At 44.2% G+C, this 21,188-nt stretch overlaps 1 protein-coding gene across 6 annotated transcripts in view; it reads right to left on the bottom strand.

Moving 5' to 3' along the window:
- SLC16A7 (solute carrier family 16 member 7) overlaps nucleotides 1-21,188 on the bottom strand; it is a 117,936-nt gene that overhangs the window by 58,194 nt on the left and 38,554 nt on the right. Inside the window, exon 2 of one of the 6 annotated variants that reach the window (XM_082239747.1) lies at nucleotides 15,709-15,780. The exons of the other annotated variants lie outside the window; for them this stretch is intronic. The gene's annotated coding sequence lies outside the window, so the exon portion shown is untranslated. The remainder of the gene's footprint in view (nucleotides 1-15,708; nucleotides 15,781-21,188) is intronic. 6 annotated transcript variants of the gene reach the window in all.

The raw sequence follows: 21,188 nt of genomic DNA, 5'->3' as shown, positions 1-21,188 counted from the left end.
TGCTACCTCAGGTTAAGTACTTAATTCATTTCGGAGGTCCATGCTTAACCTGAAACTGTTCTTAACCTGAATCACCACTTTATCTAATGGGGCCTGCTGCTGCCACTGCGCCACCGGAGCACGATTTCTGTTCTCATCCTGAAGCAAAGTTCTTAACCTGAAGCACTATTTCTGGGTTAGCAGAGTCTGTAACTTGAAGCGTATGTAACCCAAGGTACCGCTGCATTAGTACATATAAGAGCAGAAGAAGGTGTAACAACATCAGAAGTGGCTCAACAAGGATGAGCCATGATGCTCACTTCTTATTAGGTATGCTACTATTGCTTATCAGGAAGGAGCAAGGCAGCGTGGTGAGGATGCCAGTGTGGTGCGAACACAACAGCAGAGCCAATCCAGCACTCCTTGCAATGCATTCACCCAGTACCCTGCTGCCTCTCCCCTCCGCCTCTTGGTAAACAACAGTGACCCATCTTCCAAGAGCACAGTATAGCAGCTCCTCCTTGATAAATAACATAGGGTTGTGTCCCATGGTGCAGTCCCATGGATGAAACAGACTGCCACTTGAACACCAGAATTTCCTCTCCTCTTCCTTGCAGCAGCAACCCCCCCCCACACCACAAGGCACACTTGTTTGATGAAAAAAATCTCGAGGCACACCACCATTACAGCCCCGTGACGTCAGTGCGCAGTGTCACGCCGGGAGGGACGCACGAAAGTGTAAGTTTCAATTTTTCCCCCTCCCCCTTGCCCCTCCCCCTCCCCCTCCTCCAAGCTTTAGGGGTGGGGGGGGGAGGAGGCAGCAAAGCGAGGCAGGAAGGAGAGCGCGGCTTGGCTGGGTGAGTTTTGGCAGGGGCAGGGAATGAGAGCCGCGAGGCGGGCGCTGCGGACGGAGGTGCTGCCCGCCGAGCTCGCAGGCAGCCAGGCAGGTAGCGGCGAGAGCCCCGCGCTGGGCGGCCTCTCCTCGCCGCCGCCGCCCCGCCTCTCGCTGCCTGACTTGCCCGCCTCCCTCCAGGCAACATCTCGCGGCACACTAGTGTGCCGCGGAACAGTGGTTGAAAAACACTGATCTAGAGGGCTACCCCAATACCAAAAGACATGGGGGGGCTGCTTGGGAGGGAGGAGTAATTAAGTAAAGTAAAGTGATATGGTTATGTACCATTCTGAGCAACTTGGATGAAGGATCAGTAAAAGTGAAATATGTGGTTTAACTGGTTAATAAAACCTCCTCATAGTGCTTCATTATGTAATAAGAAATCGTCTGCAGCTCGTGAAGTGGTTACAACAACAACTAGTCATATAACTCATTGCTTTGACCTGCTTTGTGGACGAGGGCCAAGATGAAAAACACCAGAGTCATCCAAAGGCTGTCCAGTCCCTAAAAGCCTTTTGGCAAGTGTGAAGCATTCATTCACACTGAACTGTATTATAGCAAGCAATATAAAACCCCTGACCCATCAAAATTCCCCACTAATCTGTGGATACTTTCTAAGAGCTCTTGAATTTCACTCTTGGCACTCAAGTGAACCTCCAAGTGTCAGAGTCAAGGGCACAAAGGGAATTTACTTGAATGCCTCCATGTGTTTCACAGAAGGGGCGGCAAGCCTTCACCACCTATCTTGTCCTCCTAACTTTCCCCCTTCCCCTGATGTGTGCACTGACCATGTTCTTGCTGGCTAGGTATTCTGTGTCAGGGTGAAGGGGCCTACCATGAATACAATGAATGTTTGTAGGGGCTGTTCCTGGCTGGTAGGAGCACTGAACTCCTATGCACATGCTTCCACATACATACCATATTTTTCCATGTATAACACGCCCCCATGTATAAGACGACCCCTATTTTTTGGGACCACAAAAAATTGGGGGGAGATTGCCCAGCGTTATTAAGCTTTTGGGGGGGGTAACCACCGCAATAGCTCTACAACCTGCCCATCAATGCAAATCGCACACATCGCCGCGGCCACCAAACATCTGCACACTCGCCGCCAAACTCCCACCTGCCCACTCGACGCAACCATAGCCGATTGCATGCACGCCTCGCCACTGCTGTAAATCAATGTCTAATTGCTGCAATCGCAGCCAATCATCAGCAGGCCTTGCCACAGCAACCAATCACACGCCCAATCGCCACTGCCAATCTCCTGCTGGCTGCTGCCATCAATCACCTGTCCCCCCCCCCCTGCTATCCATGTATAAGACCACAATTTTTGTCTATTATTTCTAAGGAAAAGGTATCGTCTTATACACGGAAAAATATGCTACCCTGTGAAGCTCTCTTCACTCAATTGCTGGATTGGCTGTGATTCCTGCATTGCAGGGGGCTAGAATGGATGACCTGATAGGTCCCTTCCAACTCCACAATCCCATGATTCCATGGCTGTGCAGCCACTGGAGATGTGTGTGTGTCATGTCTGGTGCCCATGTTGGAGTGCAGAGACTATCAAGTATCATCCCAGTCACTCTCAATGGTGAAAATGTATGAGTGTGGGCCACGTGGACATCCTTGCAGGGTTGCAAAAAGATGTGTTCAGATATGTTCAGGGGTATATGGGTAGGAAAGACAGGTCCAATTTCAGGGCACATGTGAAGAAAGGGAAAAATGAAGGCTGAATATCCACTCATATACTTACTCTACTTCAATTTCTATTCCACCCACCCCTAGGGCTCTTCCAGCTCATAACGGCAGTTTAAACTCACCACACAATCAAGGCAACACAATGAAATACCAAATAAAAAGAGATGCAACACTATATTAAAATGGATTGCCCTTACTCCACATCTGCTTAAGCCTGACTATGGAAAAAATAAATAAAACTTGCTTAAGCAAGAAAAGCCTTTTTGACATTGGCTTTGGTGTGTGGCAATGGATGAAGATGAGGCAAGGCTTTACAGCTTGCTCAAACACGACAGTTCCGAACAATCCCAAATTGCACATCTCTGCTTGTATGCCTTTGTCCAAACATTCACTTCTTTGAAGGAAGAGAATGGATATACAGGATTCCCGGCATTAGGAAGGAAGATCTGTTTATATACTGCACCCACTTCAGGCAGGATGATCTAAAATTCTGCTACTGGTGTTAGCAAAGCTGCTTCAATAAAGGAGACCAGAGAGTCCAGAGGGAAGAGAAATTCTGGGAGCACTTGACTAAGGAAACTGAACAAAGCACAGTGTATAGCTTGAGGAGAAAGGCACAGAGGGGTTTGTCTTTCTTAACTCTGGCCTTGTACATACACAGCAGGAAGACATTCAACTAAACATACAAAGGAAAACACCCTCTGGATGACCCAGCTAATCAGGGCACATGCTCCCTCATCAAATATTAGGCCTCACTGCCTCGTTGCTAAGCAACACCTCCAACACCCCTCTTGTCCAGCTGAATTACTGATAACAGACTTAACCTTTTGGTTACAAACTGAATGATCTCTGCTGTTGCACTTCCAACCATTTCTTCCCATCCTGAGTTCCATAGTTAGCATCTCTGGGGTTTCTTTTAATTGCCCTCTCTGCAGTAAAGTTGTAAGACCTACATATTTTAAAGGTTTTTCTTCTTCTTTTTCATGCAGCTTAACACAGATCTATCAACTTTTCCTTGCCTCAATACCTAAATGGAATTTCCGTGTTTAGAGAGAGAGATTGAGCTGGCTACCAGTTGCTGAGGGGCAAAAACAGCAGGGAAGGGTGCTTGCAGGCTTCCCGGAAGCATCTGGCTGGTCGCTGTGAGAAACAGGATATTGGACTAGATGGACCTTTGGTCTGACTCAGCAGGGCTCTTTTTATGTACTTCATAGACGTGCTTTAATGTGAACAAATTTATTAAGTCTCCCCAGGCCAAGAGAAACATTGGCTTGAGGTGAAAACGGAGCAGCATGCAGCCATTTGCTCATTTGCTAAGCTAAAATGAACTAAAACATTTCTGAGCATGACAACCACTTACAGATACGTAAGGATAATTCTAGCCCTTTAAAATTCTAATACTCAGAATGGGGATGTATTTATCTGAATTCTGAGCAGCTATATAGCGAAGGACACCTCTATAATTCCCATTCTAATGATAACGACATAAATATGAGTGGCTTATCAAAAGCCAGTGGGTTGCTTGATGAAGCTGGCATTTGAATCCAGCCAAAGCAAAGTGCTTTTAAGTCACTTTTATGTCAACGGCGCATTTTACAACATGTCTTTAACTCTTCCATTTACTTCGCTTTCGACAGACCCGCACTCATGGTTCATGAATTCAATTTCCCCCAAAATGTACTGGAATATAGAAAGGCCCATTGGACAAGAATTTAGCTAGGAAGGGGTTACCCCCACATGCCACCACAGTATGAAAACAGAAGCAATGTCTTTTATAGTATTTCAAAGCAATGCTAATTCAATAAGGAGAAGGAGCAAAAGAGTGGCACTCTGGCCTCAAAGGAAAATAGGAAGTTCTGCAGCTGGTCAATCCCAAATGGCTCAACAAAGCAGTAGTGTGCAGTGAATTCTTTTGTAGGGGAACAGTCAGGGCTGCAGTTTGCAAGGGTGATTTGGGGCTATACAGATGTGACGTTGCAATGTTGTGCATGTGAGCATTGTGCCTCCCTTTCTTAGCCAGACAGAAGCTTCCCAAGCTTTGGGAAGGGGGCTCCAGGGGAACATTTAAGTGACTAGTCTAGTCCCCCTAGTCCATTGACCACACGCCACTGCCAACAAGCTACCAACGTTGAAAGGCTACAAAACAGTAGCTGATCTATTTCCAAACTAATTGAAGGTTCAGTGTTCTCAGCTGTGTGGCTCCTTCCGAAGTGCCCCAAATATACCTGAGGACGGGATCCTTGCCTCTGACTCATGCTGCATCCTAAGTGAATGCCCAGTCTTCTGATTTACTAAAGCTTCTCCTGGTGACTATCCTTGAGCCAGACCTTTTACCAGGGAAACTGAGCTTAATTTGGGACATCAATAGCATCCCAAGGCCATTGTGGAGCCCAAAGGAGGATGGTGTAAGGCAGAAATTTCCAAACTGTGTGTCGCGACACATTAGTGTGTCGGCTGCAGTGTGTGGGTGTGTCGTGTGAATGTTCCCTGCGCTCCTACCAAAGATGGAAAGGGGTTAGTTTAACCTCCACTTTGCTAGTAAAACTGAATTATGATGCATGTCTAAAAGTGTGTCACCGACATGAAAAGTTTGGAACGCTCTGGACTTGTTATTTCCTAAGTGCCTGAAGTTTTAGCCTGCTAATTGAAGCATTTTTTTTTTAAAAAGTACTTCATAATGGAAAGATGCATCTGTATTAAATGTAGGAAAGGAAATGAGAATAGAGTCTGTTTTGAATGACAGAATTAATTGCCGCTATTTTTTAAGAAGGGGAGGGGGGGAAGGCATCAGCTATACCGGCAAAAGTGACATATCAGAATGCTTCCTGCATAAATATTTCTCAGGGCCTTTAATTGCATCTCCTATCCACAGAATCCAGTGTTCTCGACATGCTTTCCTTATTTATAAGAGGTTCTTTATATTTAATATCTGTGCTACCAACTCAGGGATACAGCTAGGGAACTCATTGGACGATACAGATAAAATATCTGACGCCACAGCTGAGCAAGGTCACCTTCATATCCTTGTGACTAAGCGTCGCTCGGCCTCAACGACCCTGCAGCCACTTGAGTTCAGTGTGTTAAGTCAGGCAAGGTTCAGGGTTGTATTTAAACAAGATTGGCTAAGCTATGCTATGATAAGAAATAGTAATTGTTGCTTACCAGGGGGCGAGGGGGGGAATAATGCTTTAACCAAAAAATCTGTGGTCTGGATATGCAGTTGTTCTGCCCTGCTCTGCTCTGTTTTAACTCACAGAAAGATTGCTTTTTTAATGTAACCAAGAAGATGAATGAACATTTCAAAACCTCTGCTGCAAAACTATATACTGTACATTAACAAAAGAAGCTATGTGATTTGGGTGAACTTTTAAGGAAATGAGCAATCTTTATGGCAGACAGTCCTCAAGTCTCAGTGTTGAAAAGGAAGAATGATATCAGATGCTCAAGGAATAATAGGGTTTTCCCTTTATAAAGAAGGAGAAAGAAAACATCAAATAAACATCAAATAGAAGAGTTAAGAGAGAGAGAAGATTTTGTGTTTATGTCAAAGAATAGCAAGTCCTGAGTTGAACACATCCAGTTCTTTTAAATCCAGGGAAATATTAAAATCAAATCCATCCTTATTGCATAGTAACCAATTGTATTATTTAATATATATGATGAACCAGATTCACAAGGATACAATGTGATATAATAGATGGATGTCACATTTGAATCTGTCATAGGGAAATATTAAATTTAAGATTATCAGATGATGCATTTAGATGACATTAATTCTGTCTAATTCAAGCTGTTTGAAATGCTGGAATTGGATAGCAGTCTACAAGGACCTACAGAAATCATACAATTGCCTCAACTTCAGAACTCTGGTGAAAGATTTTGCTCCTGCTTCAGAGCTAACATGCCTAGAGCCATGTCATGGTGGAAGGGCTTTACAACAGCCTGTGTTGCACATGTTGTGTATGCAGTATTTGTGTATATAGAGTTCTTCCATCACACCCCATCTTCCTATATGAACCTACCAATTCCCTGAGATCATCTTCTGAGGCCCTCCTTCATGTGCCTCCTCCTTGAGAGGTCCGGAGGGTGGCAACATGAGAATTGGCCTTCTCTGCAGTGGCTCCCCATCTATGGAATGTTCTCCCCAGGAAGTTCACCTGGTGCCTTCATTATACACCTTTAGGCGTCAAGCAAAAACGTTCCCTTTTTAACCAGGCCTTTGGTTGACCTTATTGACATCCAGTACCCTTTTAGAATGTGGTTTTTTTTTGGGGGGAGGGGTTATTGGGTTACTGGTTTTGGTTTGATTTTATATGTTATGGTCTTGTTGTGAACTGCCCTGAGACCTCCGGGCACAGGGTGGTGTATAAGCTGAATAAATAATAATAAATAATACTTCCAGTAGAGTGGGCATGATGTCAAAATGGAATCCCCTTGTCCTGAAGCTGCAGTTGCCAACAAGGCATGGAGATGGGACAGGGTGTTGGAGGTTATAAGACAAGAAGGAACATTACATCTGCAATTGATGGATCTCATGCTGTTGTTCTGTTCTGTTGCAGTCTACTATTCTGACCCTCTCACGTAGTCAGCTGTGAAGCAGAACTGGCCCTCAATCCCCAAAAGGCTCAAAAGCTCATCACTGCTTGTTACTTTCCAGGTGCTTTTCAAAATCTTTTGGCTTTAAACCATTTTATTGTTTACTGCAACTCTAAAACCTTGAACATCCATCAATAATCTCTGTGTGTGAAGGCTTGTTAAACCTGATGCTGTTGTTAAAGCTGACAGCATTTTAAAAAATGAGGTTAAGGCCTGATATCGTAAACCAGTATCCAAGGGGGCTAATGACTAGCACCAAAATCCCGCTACTTGCCCAAAGAAAGAACCCGCCCCTTTGTGCAAGTGTTACGGCACAACACTGGTCCCACCACCATGCATGATGCTTCCCTTGCCTAGCGAAATTAAATGCACAAGAGCCTGCTGTACATAAGCAGTTGTTTTAGTTGTTTGTGTGTATAATCTAGAATATTATCTGTTTCACTGCTATGTCTGCATGCCTGATGACAGACTTCTTATGTATCCCAAAATGTAGACAAAATAAACTCAGTAGGCAGAGTATGAAACTCTTAATCGCAAGGTCACGGCCACCACATTGGGTGAAATATTCCTGCATTGCAGGGGGTTGGACGAGAATGATCATCATGGTCCCTTCCAACTCTACAATTCTATGCTTCTATAATTCTGTCAAAAAATAAACAACAGTGTGTTGCTCCATCAGGCAACTGGGCTGTGATGGAATTGCAGCAGCGGGTAAACTAGCTTCTTTCATATTTAAACCTGAAGCTGATAAACAGCTACAAGATAAAAATTAATCATAAGAAAATGGTCTACAATGTGTGTGTATGTACACACACACAAACACACACACACACTATTCAAATTACATGAGGACTGCATTACACTCATTTCCCCGCTTTCCATCTTTCCCTTTCCTCTACTAATCAGTGTGAAAGTGGAGCAGATAACTTCAGCTGATTTTGCAAAGGGCTGGGGCTGAATCGGTGCCAAACAGATGCCCTTTATTTCACAGAAATTCCAACAAAAAATTATAAACAGCAACAACATGTGTGTTCTAGATGGGATGTTATTCTTCCCAGTTCTTAAGGGACTGTACTGTTTTTAAACCTCACTGTTTCTTTCATGCATGAGATGCAATTTCACAGGCTTTTCCATAAAAAATATGTTTTCTTATTAGTTTATTCCTGCATAACCCTCCTTTAAAGAAAATGTGTGCCTTCAACACTCTTATCAGTACCGAAGAAGAAGAGAAAGAAGCAACAGCAATAGAGATAGGTTCAATTTATCTACTTGGAGGGAACGTCATAAAGGGCAAAATCAGCCCTGAGTGCTCACTGGAAGGACAGATCCTGAAGCTGAGGCTGCAATACTTAGGCCACCACATGAGAAGAGAAGACTCCCTGGAAAAGACCCTGATGTTGGGAAAGATGGAGGGCACTAGGAGAAGGGGACGACAGAGGACGAGATGGTTGGATAGTGTTCTCAAAGCTACCAGCATGAGTTTGACCAAACTGCGGGCGGCAGTGGAAGACAGGAGTGCCTGGCGTGCTCTGGTCCATGGGGGTCACGAAGAGTCGGACACAACAACACACTTTTCAGAAGGTTGCAAGATGTCTCCCAAACTTGTCACGACACATCAGCACATCACGCAGCATGTGCACATGATGTCAGCATGCCCCGTGGCCTGCACACATGGCATCCACACATTGCGTGGCCCAGACCCCATCAATCACTGGGGCAAGACGGTGTGCTTGGGGTTGAGTATCCTTCTATATGTGTCATCAACAACGTAAGAGAAAGAGAAGGTGATTGCCAGGAAATCCGTGCCCTGGAACGGCTGGCATGAGGGCCAAACTACCCTATGAGAAACAGAATTGTTTATTTAAAATAGACTATTTAGGCATGCTTTTTATGTGGGGAAAAAAGAAGTCACACAGCTCCGATCTAGATTGGGAACCACCCCTTGTCTCCTACCCAAAATTTCACCCTTCTCCTACTTGGTCAGGAAACTGGCATAGGCCCCTGATCTGGATCAGAGAGAGCACATTCCAGATCAGGGCCCCACAAGTGCCCCCCCCCCAGTTTAGAATAAATGTGGCTAGTTTCAGTATACTTTTTAAAAAGCATCCTAATTGTAAAATTTAGTTTTGTATTGAAACTAGATGATCTGTGAAATTGAGCAGAAAGCAGAAGTATAGCTTTTGAAACATTATTAATGTTGTGTGCCTTTAAAAAAAAAGTTGGAAAATTCACTTTTGCATGGGAAGATTACAAAGGGGTTGCTTTTGATTCAAAAGCTCACCAACGCACACTAGACACATGGGAATGAGACCAAGAAGGCAAGAGAGAAAAGATTCAAAACTTGAGAAAGTACAGTTTCTCTTGTGCCTCGGCACATATATTTGATGCAACTCAGTAAAAAGAACCGAGACCACCAAAATTCTGTGTTAACAAACCGAAACAGCTTAAGGGAGGGAATTCTTCCAAGTATGACGTGGGAATGGCATTTCACTTTGAAATTAATGTCATAGGGCAATATTAAGAGGAAAAATGCCTCCAAGGCCAAGGCACAATTGGATTTGAATGGCAAAACTGCAGGAGCAGCTCAAACTTATTATTGCAAGATACCTGCAGTATAGCTGGATTCTTCTTTCTTTGTTTCTTTTTTTCTTCCTTGGAAACTATCACATGCCTCTCTGTTAGTTCCTGTTATCAAATCCAAAACACTTGGGTAACTGCTTGTAATAAGTAAGCTAATGGCCCCATTTAAATAATAATTAAAAAAAACAAAACAAGGAAGAAAAGTATGTTAGTTGAATACCTGGCTGAACCACTCTCAGCCAGTTACATCCAGATAAAGGATGTGTGTCATGTGATACTATGCGAAAGCAGAGGAACATTTTCTTTCCTACTTGAAAGCATGTGACAAACACAGCTTCGGGTTTCCAGCACACACACACGTTTTTATAGCAACTGTAAAGGACACTGCAAGATTCCCTGTGAAAGTCACAGATGACAAAAGGTGCATACATATAAGGGCTTGGCTTGCCCTTCTCTTTTTTGGGTGAGGGAGGTCACATGATTCAGAAAATGCGTCAGACAAGCAGAGGCATGTGATAGGGGACAAAATTCACCTGCTTCTCAAATCCTTCGAATGTAACAGTCCAGTGTAAATGTGCACCCATGCTGTAAACGAAGCTGCTCTCCACACATCCAGAGTCTCTTTTCACCAGTCTGGGCTCAGCAGACCCAGTGAAGGCTACTTCCATGGAACACAGGAATCTACCTTATACATAGTCAGACCCATGTCAACCAGTATCATCTGCACCAGGAGTGGGGTAACCTATGAACCTCCAGGTGTTAATGATTATAACTTCCAGCAACCCTGCTCACTGGGCCAAGATAGGCCGGGCTGATGGAAATTGGAGTCAAATCAAATCAAATACCTTTATTGGCATCACAATATAAAATGCTTCAAATCACTGGGATGATTAAAAGGACAAGGGTGAACCTGTCTAGGGTTATAGGGTCACACTGTGGTCGTGTGCACTTAGATGTTCTGCTACGCCCAGTCTATTTCCCAAAGGGATGGTTTATTGGGAACCCTTTCGGGTAAAATACCACTAGAGCAGTGGTATCTTTGTCCCGATCTGCCAAGAGAAACCTCATTTGATTTCTTCTCGGAGTTGTGGGCTGGAGATCCAACATTTTACTCAGCATCAGTTGGCGAGGTTTGCTATGTAAAGGGCAGTCTAACAGAATGCGGTCCATTGAATCGGGTACGTCTTGGTTGCAGCCACACAAACGGGCTGGATATGGAGTGTGTGAGAATCTGCCTTTAGTCACTGCAGAAGGGAAAGCATTTAATCTTGCGAGCATAAAGGTTCTTCGATGGGAAGGGAGTAGTAAATCCTTTAGGTATTTGACACAGGTTCCACAGGGTGTTGTAATACCTAAGGACTCCGGACAACAAGATCTCGGAGTATGAGGTAACAAGCGCTGTCATTTGTGGTCGCTTGATTAATTGGAATATGTGATTTTCGTCACATGCTTCAAGGCTCTCGAGAGCAATGCCCAAACTATGGATTTTGTCTTGAATTGCTCTATACCGTCTGGATGAGATGTGGTCTTCAAGCATAGAGATTAAGAAGGAGTTAGATGTTCTAGAGTGGGCTTTCAGCCAGGCCTTGATTGTAGAGAGCCATGCTTTGGTTTCCATCAGATGTTGGCAAGTTTCAGCACATAAGATTAAATAACTTATGCATTTAGGGGCACCAAGGATCTTACGGAGAAAAGTCGCTTGGATGGAAGTTGTAGTCCATCCAACAACTTCTGGAAGGCCACAAGCGGCCCACCCCGTTGGACACTGACTAGCAACTCTTCTTCATGGTTTCAAGCATCCTACCTGGAATTTGGGGGGAAATTAATCTTCTGCATTAAAAGTAGATGCTTTGCCACTAAACTACAGGCTGCCCTCTGGTGAGGTGCCACTTTACAGTGGCATCAGGAGTTCTGTGTTGCATTCCATGTTCTGCTGTCACTCTTTCAGAGGCACCAATGTAGCTAAAAACACAAAGCTCACTCCATTCTCCAAAGATATGCAAACACATAATGCTTCCATTCTAATACATGCACCCACCTCAGCACAAACTGTATAGCTTACGTGTTCCAGCTACCCAAAAGGTGGTGGTGTTGTGGGGGGTTTTTGCCTTGCACATTTCCCCACCCCACAGAACAAATGCTGTCCTTGTTTTATTATATCATTCTTCTTCAGTCACAGCAGTGACTTACAGTACAAGGCTGCAGCTTTTCAAAATAACAGAGGAAGCAACTCAAGAGATTCTTTCTAAAATGCACTTGAGTGACGGTATTAACTTCTAGGGAGGAAACACCACAGGAAGTCTGTCTGGTTTTATTTTGTTGATTTGTAATGAAGTCCATGTGTGTGTTAAATTTTTATTTATTTTTCTCTTTTTACAGTGGCCCTATTCCTCCTGGGAGTGCAGGGAAAGCTTCCTCCCTTCTTCCTAGCAATCCTGTGATAGAGGATAGGACAGACACTGACTATCCCACGGCTGAAGACAACCAGAGCTGGAGTTCAACCATATCTGGAATACCTTCTCTGCTCCTGTTCTAACCAGTATCCCAAACTGCCTCTCTTACGAAGCAGATGTTTGGGCAGAACAAAGTCCAAGCAATGGCACCAGGCCACAATTTACACATGCAACCAGACATTGATTCTCTTTGCCTGGAGGGCACAGTGGTAAGTCCGGACCACTGGGCACAGACTTAAGACCCCACAGTCCCTTCCTTTCCCCCCAAAAAGATGGTACCACAATGGACAACAGTGCTTGGGGGGGGAGAGACAAAAAAGGAAAGCATTTTAAAGAGTGGGCATGGGTCTCCCTCAAATGTCTCTGAGCTCTTTGTGAGACCAGAGGCACTCTGAAAACTGAAGAGGGCTAGATGAAATGTTTGGAGCTTTGCTCTGTCTGACCAAAGTACACCCATTGTAAAAAAGTTATATAGAAAGATATTGTGGTGAGGACTGACACTGCCTAGTAAGGGAAGAGGGAATGGCTGACCAGAATGAGTAGGGGAAAGGCTTTACTTTTGATATCATTTGTTTAAAACCCCTGTCAGGTATGACGTAGGCAGCCTATCAACAACCCTCCTAAGAGGTTTGGGAAGAAAGGTTAGAGACAGGAAAAAGTCGCTTCCCCTCAGCCTGGTACAGAAGCATGATATCAAAGGCCAAATTGGGAGGCCTAGCTGACCTTATGAGGCCCCTAGGCCAGATGTTCCCAATGCTGCCTTACTATGTATTGTGGGGAAAGGTGAATCCCTATTCCCATCATTTAAAAGAGACTCAACAGCAGGTGGCTGTATAAATCAGCACATAGTGCTGACTATACCCATGAATGAATCTATGCTATGGAAAGGAAGACATCAGAAGATAAATGACAACCTGCCTGCATGGAGGAGGAGGAAGCCATGTGTATTGTAAGATGCTGGATCTAGAGGAGGGAAATAGTGCTTTCTGCATTATTATTTTACTACTGTTGAAAGCATAACGTTTGTTAACTTGATATCCTAAAAATGGAACACAGCTGCCATCCCTTGATGGCATTCTAAGATATCCTTCTGAGATTGTTTGCTCTTATTTTTAAGCCTAATCTCTCATATGTGAAGTTTCTTTCATTGTGAAGAGTTAGCTGCTCTCCTTGCTCTACAAGAACGGCCTTTCAGAATTACCTTTCGAAAGCTGAGATGGCTCAGTAGTGTGCCTCTCTTACCTCCTGGCATCTACTGCCTGTGCCATAAGTGGAGCTCCTGAATTGCCTTTAAAGCTTAGGTGTACCACTGAGCAAGGCTGTCATTGCTAGTAAAGTACTGTTCGAGTCTATAGTTTGATTAAATGGGAAATGACTCTGCTGTCTTCCAACAGCATCTGCCCATTGTTTGAATTAGTCTAACTTAAAATTGGGAGCTGATTATATTTGCCCACATTAACATGTCTCAAGCTGGCACTATTTTTTTTGTCAGATCTGCCAAGCCAGATTTGCTCAGGAAAAAAACTGGGCCCTTGAGCCCCAAATTATGTACACTAGCTTGCCATTTTCATTTCATGCCTCTACTGCACAAAGTTATTCAGCTACCCTTCCCAACCAGATGTTACGTACATGCTGCTCATGTAAATCATCCCCTGCCAAGTTCGAAGGGAGATAACATGGGATCGTTTGGGCCAAATGCAATGCTTAAATGGGAATGGCATTTGATGTTTCAGGAAGGAGAGAGATGAACCAGCAGGCAAGCTTTTGTTTTGCTTTGCAAGCCATTCATCTTAGTAACTTTCACAGAGAAACAGAAGAGATGGGAAGATGCATCAAGCACATTGCTTGACTGGGAGCAAGCCTTTTGGACTTAATTCAGAGTGAACATATATAGGATTGCACTGTACAACTGCAACCCTATATATATGGGAGTAAATCCCATGGAACAAAATGGGGCTTCTTTATAAAATGTTTAGAATCGCATTGTGAATAATAGTATGCTTAATCCAGGCTTCCTCAACCTCAGCCCTCCAGATGTTTTGAGACTACCATTCCCATCATCCCTGACCACTGGTCCTGCTAGCTAGGGATCATGGGAGTTGTAGGCCAAAAACATCTGGAGGGTCGAGGTTGAGGAAGCCTGGCTTAATCTATAGAATATAAATAAACTATGGAACTTGCTCCTGCAGGAGGTAGCAATGGCCACTAACTTGAATAGCTTTAAAGAGGCTTACCCAAATTCACTGAGGATAGGTCAGGGGTCTGCAACCCGCGGTTCCGGAGCCGCATGTGGCTCTTTTACACCTTTGCCGCGGCTCCGGGGCGGATACTAGCGAGGGGAGGAGGCGCATTGTGCGCCCCGACACTCCCCACTGTGGCGGGCGCTGTACTGGCTGTGACATCGCATGGGGGCGGTGCGTGCGTTAGTCACGCACCGTCCCGACGTCACCTTCCCACCCGCTGTCAGATCGCGGCTCCGGAGATATATTTGTTTTAAATGTCGCAATGGTTTTGCGGCTCCCAGGTTTTTTTTTCCTCGAAAACGGGTCCAAGTGGCTCTTTTTGTCTTAAAGGTTGCAGACCCCTGGGATAGGTGATCAATGACAACTAGCCATTATGGCTATGCTCTGCCTTAGTGGACAGAGGCAGCAAATGCTTCTGAAAATCTGTTGCCGGGGTTCACAAACAGAGAAAGTACCATATTTTTTGCTCTATAAGACTCACTTTTTCCCTCCTAAAAAATAAGGGGAAATGCGTGTGCATCTTATGGAGCGAATGCAGGCTGCGCAGCTATCCCAGAAGCCAGAACAGCAAAAGGGATTGCTGCTTTCACTGCACAGTGATCCCTCTTGTTGTTCTGGCTTCTGAGATTCAGAATATTTTTTTTCTTGTTTTCCTCCTCCAAAAACTAGGTGCGTCTTGTGGTCTGGTGCGTCTTATAGAGCGAAAAATACGGTGCTGCACCTCTGTGATCAGGTACGGCTTGTGTTTCCCACGGGCATCTGGTTGCCTACTGTGACAACAGGATGGTGCACAAGGTGAGCCATTAGCATGACCCAGCAGGCTCTTCTTAGGTTCTTAATTGAATGCAATATTTTATCTGATGCAATAAAATGTTAATCCTTGTCGTTTCTCAATTTAAAGCTGAGTATATAATCTATCTTGCATAATATGCACTTAAAGACACCATGACTCACAAAACGGTGTGTTTTTCCCACTTGTTTGAGGAATACTTGTTTGAGTCACCCGTGCTAGTTATCTATGGACAACCCAGTCTTGTAAATGCATTTACGATGCATTCGGATCAATGGACTTGCCACACGACCAATTTAGGATTTGCCCAAATTCTGTGTATGCCATTTAGTAAGCATGTGGGCCACTATTTGGCCAGGCCTCCCAGCCTTTTTTCTACAGTCAACTGTTGCCCGTGTAGATCCAAAAATACAAAGCAGTATGTTCGGACAGTATTCTGTCTAGTCACTTAGCAAGGAACAAGCTCAATCCTACCTTCCATTATTCTAATGAAGGATGCCACATGTAAGGGAAGCAGAGATGCCAGTGAAGTTTTCCTAAGCCAAGCTGGGAAATAAACAGTGTGTCTTGTCAGAAGTTCACTTCCAAACTTGTACTTCACAAGCTCCAAAATTCTCCTGACTCATGTTTTCAAAATCCCCAGACACATCTCTCGTCACTATTCCCTACTCCCCAAAGCTGTTATCAAGCACAATGGAGTGACAGAGAGGGAAGGAAAAGGAGATTCCCCCCTCCAGTACACCCATCACTGCAAAGGGTGGAGTAATATTAGGGTCTAGCAGGGAGTTATGTAGATGAGCAAGGTACTGTATATCGGACATCCTTAGATTGGCTCTGCAATATTTTTCCAGGTTGTCCTGATTTCTTGGAAGTCCAGAATAATCTTAAATCAAAACAGACACTGAGAAGAAGAACTTCCTTTAGCTCACCTGAGTTTTTGGTGCTAGGTGTGGATAACTGCTTAGTGACAATATTCTATAGGTCAGGGATTTATAGACAAGGTCAGGGATAGGCAATATATGGCCCTTCAGATGTTGTTGGACTCCAACTTCCATCAGCCCCAGTCAGCAAGATAATGGGAACTGTAGTTCTAGGTGGTTAAGGTGGAGACAGTATATACCGTCACTTAGAGACAAGAGCCATTGTAACAGTGCTTAACTCTGTGTGTTACAACTTGTTGGTATTAAAGGGTTAAGAAGCTCTAATCAAGACGCTCTAATCACTGAGCAGCTGGAGGTCGTTAGGCTTCCAGGAATGTGAGTTTGTATAAATAGTCAACTCACTCGTGTGCCTGCCCCTTCCCTTCCCCCTTTTTCTTTTGGGGCGTGTTTGCTGAAATGTGTGATTCTTCACCAGGGTTTTTGTTTTGTGTAAATAAACCTTTTATTTGAGTTCCAAACCGCTTGCTCCAAGATTCCTTTATTGAAAAGATGCTGACTCTCCAGCCCTTCTTGAGCCGCTGTGCGAAATGCTCTGCTGTAATGGGACATTGTGGCATCGGAAGCGCACTGGACATTTGATAAGCATTAAACTAATTAAAGTTTAATGGGACAGGTTATGGTGTTTGTACGTCAAGAAGGAGATAAGGAGTGCAGTTAAGAGTGATTTATGCAAGGACTGGAGTGAAGACAGAAGCGGTTGCCGACAACGAAAGCCTTCAAAGCAGCTTGAGTCCTGCAACGTGCCTAGGAAAAGTTTTAAAGAGGCACTGCGCAGTTTGTACTCGCTGGAAGACGTCTTATTCCTCGTGGAGCCACCTCAGCAGCTGGGAGACGGTCTACAGGTCTGTGAGTATCGTTCCTAAGCCCCAGGGAGGATGGCAGAGTCCCAGGAAAGTTTTACTGTCCCCTTTACGCGACTCAATGGGAAAAATTGGCAAGATTGGAAGGCTAGAGTAAGGGTTTGGTTGCAAGCAAAAGAGTTGTGGAGTTGTACTGAAGCACCGCCTTTACAGGCAGCTGCAGACGCGTCTGCAGAAGACAAAGCAGCAGCGGCAGCTTCTCAGAAACGCGACAGGAAAGCCCGAGGTCTACTAGTTTTGGCAGTGGGACCAGAGCAAATGCCTTATGTTTCTGAGTTAAAGAACACGCATGAGGTCTGGACGGTTCTACAGCGGTTAAATTCCAGAAACACTGCGGGGGCCAAGATCCATGCTACAAGATGTTTGTTTGATTTACGTCTCCAACCGGGAGCGTGTGTGAAAGAACATATTGCCAAAATGGTGTCAGCCTTTAATCAACTAAGACAGCTGGGCATTCCTTTCTCTATGGAGCAGCAGTCATACATTTTGTTGTCTTCTCTTGATAAAAGCTATGAGACTCTAGCTTTAACTTTGGAAGCTATGCCTTCATCTGAATTAACCCTTGAATACATTCCTTCTCGACTTGCTGATGAACAGGATAAAAGGCAAAGAGAAAGAGGTTTGTCTTCAAAGGGGAGTTATGCTGTGCCTAAGAGTGGGGATGCTGAGTTTGAGAACACAGTAAATGCTTTTGCAGCTAGACACTGTTTTCGCTGTGGTTCCTCTTCCCATTTAATCAGGAATTGTACACGTGAACCTGGTCAAGACAGCACCAAGGCCGTTGCCCCTAGTTACCAGACAAGGAGTTCCAGGGGACGTCGAAGAAGAGGAGGAGGTCATGGCTACTCCCACAGCACACAGCACATGGCTTCAGCAATGGCGTTGATGCAAGGGCGTGGCCAAGGCAGCAATCTACGCTGGTTGATCGACAGTGGTGCATCTCACCACCTGGTGGCGCCATCTAGTGTCCGTTTGCAGAATTGCAGACATTTGCAAACCCTTAAAGTTGTGACAATGGCAGATTCAACTAAACGTTCCTTAGAGACCGTAGGCACAGTGTTTTTGAAGTGTTTGCAAACAGAAATTGATGCCTACGTGCTAAAGGGAATGAAGGGGTGTATTTTGTCTGTGTCAGAACTTGATAGAAATGGGTTTAAAACTGTGTTTGAAAATGGGGTTTGCACTATTTCAAAGAATAATGTATCTCTTTTGCAGGTGGAATGCAGAAATGGGTTATATTATTTTGAGACAAGTCCAGATGAAGTTGAACAGGTTCATGCTGGTTGTGTGAACTTGCCTACCCATAATTCTTGTGTTCATTTATGGCATCGCCGTTTGGGACATATTAATTTTCAGTATGTTAAAAGACAACCTGAATTATCAGAAGGGTGCAAATTGAACAAATGTACTAAGTATTTGGATTGTACTGCATGCAAAAGGGCGAAGGTTCATAGATGCAGCTATCCCAGTTCAAATAGGAAATCTGACAAGGTATTCCAACTTGTGCATATGGACCTATGTGGCCCAATGCCTGTTGCTAGCATGGGAGGTTCGAGGTATGCACTGTGTCTTTCAGATGACAAAACAAAGGTTACATGGTTTTTTCCTCTCAAAACAAAAGCAGATACTGCAGAAACAGTTAAAAATTGGGTTCATGCAGTAGAACTTGAATTCGGTACTAGAGTTCTTGCTTTTCAGACAGACAGAGGGTCAGAATTTACCGGGTCTGTGTTGCAGAATTTCTTTAAGAAAAAGGGAATTAAGCATCGTCTGTCTACACCTTATTCCCCCCAAGAAGGAGGCGTGGCCGAACGTAAAAACAGGGTTCTGCAAGAGTTGGCAAACTCTATGTTGTTTGATGCTAAACTTCCTCAAAGTTACTGGGCGGAAGCCTGGCAGACGGCTACTCATGTTCTGAACCGAGTATATAATTCGGTAATTGATACTACGCCATATTTTGCTTTATATGGGAAAAAGCCCAAAGTTAATTACTTTCGGGTGTTTGGATCTCAAGCCTATGTACTTATCCCAAAAGCGTTAAGGAAAAAGGGAAGTCCAAGGGCTAGGAAACTCATCTTTTGTGGGTACGAACCACATGCCAAATCTTGGAGGTTTGTGAACCCAGATGGGGATACTACAAGAGTGGTCCTCAGTAGGAGCGCTGAATTTTGTGAGCAATCCGGATGGACTCACTTACATGCTAACCCTGACATTTTGAGAGATGATTTAGGCATTTATGCTGAGAATGAAAGTCCAGAGGGTGTTGAGCCAGAAGGGGATGGTGCACATGGTCCAGATGCAGATTCTGACCAGGCACAAGGTTCTTCTCCTAAGGTAGAAAAGCCAGAATCTAGGAGTGTTCCAACATCGCCAGTCGTTAGGCCTAGCAGACAGCAAAAGCGAAGCAGGTCGCCTGCAACACCAAGCCCAAGGGAGGTATCTAAACGGAGGTCTTTATCCCTAGAGGCACGTCCAGACATAAAGTCTGAGACAGATTCTGACAGCCAACGGTCAGAGGGGGCACAAGAGGAGCAATTGCGCAGGTCAAAACGTGCCACAAAGGGCAAGCCGCCAGAGCGGTTTAAGGTGACAAGTGTATACGTAAATATGGCACAGTGTGAGCCAGATAGCTATGTAGAGGTACAACAGCTTCCAAGCTCAGAAGCCGCAAAGTGGCAGGAAGCAATGGAAAAAGAGATGGCTTCAATGAAGTCTCTCGGTGTGTTTACAAGTACAGAGCTTCCAGAAGGGCAACAAGCTGTAGGTTGTCGATGGGTATATCGTTTAAAGCCCACAACTACTGAGGAGTTGCAATATAAAGCTCGACTAGTTGCAAAAGGTTTTTCGCAGCGCAAAGGAGTTCACTATTCTCAAATTTATGCCCCTACTTCAAGATCGGAGTCATTAAGAATGCTTTTAGCCTCTTCAGCTAAGAAGGGAAATAAGCTGTTTCATTTTGATGTCAATGTGGCTTATTTAAATGCAGACTTACAGGAGGAAGTCTATATGACGCCACCACCAGGTTTTGAAGGAGACAAGCCAAACCAGGTCTGGCGCCTACACAAATCCATTTATGGGTTGAAACAGTCTGCCCGTAATTGGAATTCCTGCTTAAACGATGCTCTAGAGAGCATGGGGTTCAGAAAGAGCGCAGCAGATGCGTGTCTTTATCTAAAAGGCTTGGGATGTGAACAAGAAGCAGTCTTGATATTTGTTGACGATTTATTATACAGTGGAAAGGACGATAAACTTGCACAACAATTTGCCACAAAGCTTGGAGAAAGGTTTCAGATAAAATCACTAGGCAATGTATCTGTTTATCTAGGAGTTAAAATACAGCAAGATGAAGATGGGAACTATTGGCTCAGCCAAGAAGCTAAGATCCAGCAGTTGCTGGAAAGGTTTAAAATGGACAACTGTGCTGGTGTTAAAACCCCAATGGAGTTAAGTTACACAAAGGATGCTCAAACTGAGCAACAGGCAGCGTTCTGTAATCCCGGGGTTTACCAGTCAGCGATAGGCAGTCTACTCCACATTGCACAGTGGACTCGGCCCGATATAACATATGCTGTCAACATGCTGTGTAGACAAGCTGAAAAACCATCAATGCATGCTTGGCAAGGAGTAAAAAGAGTTTTAAGGTATCTCCAAACTACCAAAAGGTTTTGCTTAAAACTATCAGCAGCGGGCAGCACACAACTTGAATGTTGGGCTGACAGCAGTTGGGCTGATGCTGGACCAGATAGAAAATCAGTGTCAGGAATGGCGATAAAATTTGGAAATGCACTAATTGGTTGGAGATCAAGAAAACAATCACTTATAGCTTTAAGTTCAACTGAATCTGAGTTCAATGCATTATCAGATGTATGTAGAGAACTGGAATTTTATAAGCAACTGGTACAAGAATTGTTTGGAGAATGTTCCCTACCTATCAGAGTGTGGGAAGACAATCAACCTTGTATTAAACTAGCTAAATCAGGTCAATTCAAGGCACACACAAAACATTTGGATATCCGTTATCAAAATGTATGCCAAAGTGTAAAACATGGTTTAATTGAACTAAAGTATTGTCCAAGCCAAGAAAATCTCGCAGACGGTTTTACAAAAGCTTTGAGTCCGCAATCTCATAAATGTTTCTGCTCAGGTTTAAATT

Source organism: Podarcis vaucheri (genome assembly GCF_965113315.1).
Source record: "Podarcis vaucheri genome assembly, chromosome: 10".
Lineage (NCBI taxonomy): Eukaryota > Metazoa > Chordata > Lepidosauria > Squamata > Lacertidae > Podarcis > Podarcis vaucheri.
The sequence above is the reverse complement of the archived record's forward strand: the minus strand, read 5'-3'. Positions and strand labels throughout refer to the sequence as shown.